The 5,980-nt window shown below is 35.3% G+C and overlaps 1 long non-coding RNA gene across 1 annotated transcript; it reads left to right on the forward strand.

The window, feature by feature from the left end:
* The first annotated feature begins 4,013 nt into the window (after positions 1 to 4,013).
* LOC141697391 (uncharacterized) lies at positions 4,014 to 5,107 on the forward strand. The gene is made up of 3 exons (XR_012564689.1): positions 4,014 to 4,143; positions 4,229 to 4,286; positions 5,057 to 5,107. It is a non-coding gene; the product is annotated as an uncharacterized LOC141697391 (long non-coding RNA).
* The last annotated feature ends 873 nt before the right edge of the window (positions 5,108 to 5,980 follow it).

Raw genomic sequence — 5,980 nt, forward strand, 5'->3', positions numbered from 1 at the left:
GTTCGAAGGATAAACAATGAGACGCGGATAGACTGAGGAGACAAGGAAGTAAGAAATTAGGAAAATTGGATGAAGGAAGTGACCTTCAAGAATGTGAAGTGTAAGACCGGTGGCTTGATACCCAGAAAGGGAGACGCCAGGTATGAAAGATATCCCAACATTGAGATGACTGTTGAGATAAATAAAAGAGGTAAATGAGTAGTTGGAACTAAAAGGTTCACGTTGAACACGACAAACATCTTCTAGAACATCCTTATTATCATTACTGAATCAGGCAAGAAAAGCGGATAACCGTTCTTATCTTTTGGAGGCCATATTGATTGACCTCATTTTGAATACAGATGTTATTGTAAAATTAGGCATATACTATCGAGGTGGGAATGATTGAATAAGATACCCTTATCAGGGATATATGACTTGATTTATCCATGGAAGGATGCATGTACCTTTTAAAGGTGGAATTAAGGATAGAACATCGGTAACTTAAAATGAATCCTCGGGGAATGCATAAAGGTTGGAATTTCACCCTTAATAGGGATAGTATGAGTTTTGACAGTATGAATTGGAAAGGATTAAGGTAATAATAACCTTTAAGGATCAGTGGAGAAATTCTTCAGAAGTATATAGACAATGGTTCTAGTATTAGTAAGTGGTATTTTGATATGCCCTGTATATAGGGAATACAGGAGGAACGATTAAAGGATAACCTTAGAGGTTTTACAAGGAGAAAGGAAATATTCGAAATTCTCAAGAATAAAAATGTTGATAAAGGAAATATGACATAATTATAATGTTGCCAAGTGGGGCACGTGTTAAACCACGAGAAAGTATGGATCGAACCAGTAATGGTCGAAATTGTTCAGGGCAATTAGGACTTAAGATAAAAGATGTTCTAATTATGATTGAGAGTCAGTCATGACAGTGATTAACCTCTAAAGACTGAGGCAATAACTTATGGAAAAAAAATGGTGATTTTTTTTTACTCATCAGATTTTAAGGAAAGCATTTTCACATAAGCTGTGATTGAAATAAGGTAGAAAATTTATTTGGAGGTGGTTAAAATGACATTGACTGTAAGGAAATTTTACTATCAGGAAAGGCTAAAGAGGTGGCCGACACTTTAAAGGTAAGAGGATAATTATAGGCGCTTGTGCCAAAAGAATACAATGATGATGGTTAAAACTGTGAAGGTTGTATTATGGTTTGGAAGATTGACATTCCTCCTGATGACTGTTCAATACCCAACCGTAATAGTAGTTGGTAAAGGTTTAATTCGTGTAATCGCCATGAACGGGCTATCTATCTTAGAAGGTCCTATCTTGAGATAAGCCAGGACCATATTTCAAAAAGGACTAGATGAACCCTTGAGTTAAGTCTTCTATTTAGGGCGTATGATTAAGAATGGTATTAACCTGCTATCGTTGCTTTGATTGAAACTCTTCTGCACTTTTATCTGCTTCATGTCATGTATGTATGTCAGGATCAGGAGTGTTCTTCATGAATCATGAATGGTGATTATGTTACCTCCTTAGAAGGATTTGATACGACATGTATGGACTCCGTATGGTTAGATATTAAGATTTTATGGAAAGGTGAATGACGACAGTAGGTCAGTGTCGGACCATAGTAATGCAGTAATGATTCCGCGAGTAATGAGTTGATTACAACCGTGAGAGTTGTATTGGAATGGGTGTTGAGATTGAGTACCACTAATCGGGTCATGGTAGTGTATAAGTTATCATTGATAGAACATTGATAGACTAATTAAGTAGAGTATCTACCTATTGAATATTTATTCTTTCTTATCAATAGAGAGTCATATTATTATACGAGGAAGGTTACGGTGCAAGCATAGAATTCTAGTAACGATGATGTCTAGAATGAGATCCCAGATTCAATTTTTCATATCGAGGGAGTTTCAAAGGTGATTGTGTATAAGCTCGAGGAAGAGCATGGGTCCATAGAATGATGGACGGAATAGAAATATTTAGGCATGGGAAATACGATGCTATAATACTTGATGCGGATATAAATACATATATGTTTTGTTCTCCTATGACAAACCTCTATAGTTCAGAGGTAGGTTCCAAGCCAGATATTTTGTGGCAGTATATTTTTCATATATACAATTCTCTTCAATTCGTTCTTTTCTCTTCTTTTCATTTCATGTAAGCTGAGAAGAACAACCCTTCCAGAAAGGGGAGGTATTGCCGAATGACTATCTATCTGTGTGATAGAAGCCTAGTAGGATACCATCTATTGTTTAAATTGCTTGTCAAGTACTAAAGGCTGGCCACCTTCTGTACTAACTAAGCGATATAACAAGTGTTCATGATCATAGTGATCTCTCAACAAATTCATTTACTTCTATATGATTGATCAAACTTTGGGAAATAGAAACAGCTGAAAAAGGAGTAATAAAGTTGTGGTAGTATTCGGAATGGAAATACATTCGTGATACTAAGGTTGACGTGGTTATTAAAAGGTTATAGAACGCTAACGAGCAAAAGTATAATTAGTATAATATTTGGAACGGAAGGTAGTAGCGATTACAAACTGGAAAAGAATGGGTATTGAGACGCCAAAGCTATAGTGCTAGAAGCTGTGATAAAATTCCATGCGATAGACTTGAAAGAATTTGGAATGATCACTTAACACGGATTGAGTTTTCTTACGATAATAGATCACATGTCAGTATTGAGATATCGCCTTATGAGATCCTTGAGGGAAGACAATGTCGATCTCCCTTATGTTAGGATGAAGTTGTAGAGCGCAAGATGTTTGGACCCGTAGTAGTCCAAAGGATCAAGGATATAATAGATTTTAATCAGAGGACGGCTGGTAGTAGCCCAAGATGGGAACATGAAGTATGTTGATTTGACACGAAAGGACAAGGAATAGGAAGTGGGGGACCTAGTATTATTATAGGTATTCCCTTGGAAAGGAAGGATGAGGTTCGGAAAGAAAGGGAAGCTAAGTCCACGAATTGTTGGACCCTTGGATATATTAAGACATATTGAGAAGATAGCATATGAGCTAGCCCTACCCCCGAATATGTAGCAAGTTCATAATGTGTTCCACGTATCAATGTTAAGAAAATGTAATTCGGATGCCAGATAAATAGGGGCATATGAGCGCATAGGCATGCGACCAGACATAACCTATAGGGAGCAACCAGAAAGGGTTATAGATCGAAAAGGGACAAGTGCTTAGGAGAAGGGTTATCAAACTAGTCAGAGTTTGGTGGTAGAACCATAATGTGGGAAATTGACTAGAGAGTTAGAAGGCACAATGCTAGAAAATCATCCCCAACTGTTTTCTATCTGATTCCGGGACGGAATCCTTTTAAGGAGGGGAGACTGTAATAACTCCCAAAATTTTGAACTTTTTGTAACCCTTGTGAATAGTGTTTTAGCTGAATGAGAAAACTTTTCATGCCACACTATGTAGGGGTTCTGATATGGATATTCTGAGATTTTATTAGTACTTTATATTGGATATAAGTGTATGTAAAGATCGTCAGAATCCAAATCCGAACACTTTGATTTTTCCCGGAAATCCAATAGATACGGAAAGAATTGAGTATAAGGTAACAAGATAAAATGATTTAAATTAAAGGATTGTAATAGAGGATCATAAAAAGGAATATAATGTATTGAGAAAGGTTAAGGGAACCTAAGTAATAAGATCCCGGGTATGATCCCTCAAACGATAAACGAAAACGAAAGTTAAGCGAACTGTATAACAGATCAGCGGTCATTAGGCAAACAATTAGGAAGTTAATCAAAGGGATTAGAGAGGATGATGTCACCCAACCAATGAGAAGAGGACAAGGAGGGGAGGATGACATCATGAGGATGACACAAGCATGACATGGGAAGGAAGGAGATGTGGTGGCTTTTTAACCACACAAAATCAAGGGCAACTAGGTAATTTACTAAAAGAAACACAAAAATCAAACCAACCAAGCCAAGCAAATCATTTTTCATCAAAATCAAAAAGAAACCAAGGAAAACAGAACCAGCACACTAAAACTGCTGTATCTCCTTCATTTCTCACTCAAATATTGTGTTCTATAGCTCATTGGAAAGGTATTGAGATGGCCTACAACTCTTGTTCACAAGTCTCGTCCAAATAATCATGGTAAGACCATCATTTTTACAGTTCTTTAAATCGGACTTTTAGAAACTTCAAAGCCTAACTTTGTGTTCTTGATTTCTTTGGAAAGATCAAGCTTGTAGGAGGCTCCCTAAGGCTTCCTAGCAACTTAACACCTCCCAAGTAAGGTATAAACTTCAAACCCTAGCCTTTACTTTATTTGTTAGTAAGCTTAATGGTTGGTTTTGTGAAATGAGAAGCATGGATTGTGATTATTAGTAGTTTGGTTTGATTTGGAAGTGTTTTGGTAATTGAAGCTTGATTATAGTTCATAGGTCTTGATTGTGGTTGTTTGAGTTGAAAACCTTGGAGATTATGGACTGATCTGGTATGGTTTAGGTCAAGTTTTGTTGTATTGATGGTTATGAGTTGGTTGGTGGTTAATTGGAGTAGTTTAAACATTGGTAATCGCGTAAACATAGCCGTCGTAATGTCCGATTTACTTTAGACTGCTTTTGTTCATAACATTTGGACCCGAGAACACCCTGCTAGATTTTGACCATTGCCATGTTTAGATAGTTCATGTTACGAGCTTCGTTTTGATATGTAGTTCGTTTGATTCCGATGTACGGTTTAGGAGAAACGACCGTTTCAAGTAACGGCGTTTCGCGAACGAAACTTTTCTCCTCGCTTTACTTTGAAACATAGGTTAAAGACCAAAAAGGGTTAATTAATGTATGAAACATTTATGGTAAGTGTGTTAGGCAGTTGGTAAGACACTCGCGAAGGAATCGCCTTAAAACTCGTAAAGGTTAAATTATTAAAAATGGTGGAGCCGAGGGTACCCGAGTGACTTAAGCAAATCAGTAAGCGCAAAACAAGCGTTAGAGTCTAAGTTAGTTAAAGTATAGATTTACAAGTGACTTTGGTTTAATTCCAACTTACTTGTTGTTTATAGGTTACCAGACTCGTTCCGAGCTTTTTTTTCACCCCAAGTCGCTCAGACAAGTTTTCTATCCGTTATACTGTTGTTGTGATGTATATATGTATATGCATTATCTTGCGATAGATGCATGTTGGTTAATTAGCAAATGTTGCGATATATTGAAGCATGCTGATATGGTATATATATGCATGCCTGTTTCGTATTCTTGCCAAATATATCTGTTGGTTCAGTTGATAATACCTATGCTAGAGAATAGCAGTAATTTGCATATACCCTTAGTATAGGGACCCAAAGGTGAAAACATTTTCTAAAACCGGGAGTCGAGGATCCCGAGTAGATTTGATATATATATATATTTATATATATATATATATGTTTATAGTTTTCAAAACTATTAATCGAATAAGGTTTATTCGATAACTTGATTTTATTAATGAATATTATCTTGAATATTCATTCGAGGACTTATGACTCCTTTATATTATTTATTGAATATTACTTGGATATTCATTTGAGGATGTATGACTCCTTTATTTTATTTAATGAATATTATTTATAATATTCATTCGAGAGCTTATGACTCAGCTTATTTATTTATTGAATATTATTTCGAATATTCATTCGAGGGCTTATGACTCAGCTTATTTTATTTATTGAATATTATTTGAATATTCATTTGAGGATCTATGACTCCGATTATTTGCTGAGATATATTCTTTATTTTATTAAAGAATAAGGTGTCGATAATCAAACTCACTTTTGATTATTCAAATAAAGATAGTACTTTCGTATAGGTATATCTTTGGTTATTTAATATTCATTTCAAGTATAAGTTTTAAAACTTCTACTTCAATTATTTTTATAAAGATTATTCTTTATGGGAATATTATTTAAATAATAATATTCAGATATTTTCTAATATATTGGGACTGATTT

The sequence above is a fragment of the Apium graveolens genome, chromosome 11, assembly GCF_009905375.1.
Source record: "Apium graveolens cultivar Ventura chromosome 11, ASM990537v1, whole genome shotgun sequence".
NCBI lineage: Eukaryota > Viridiplantae > Streptophyta > Magnoliopsida > Apiales > Apiaceae > Apium > Apium graveolens.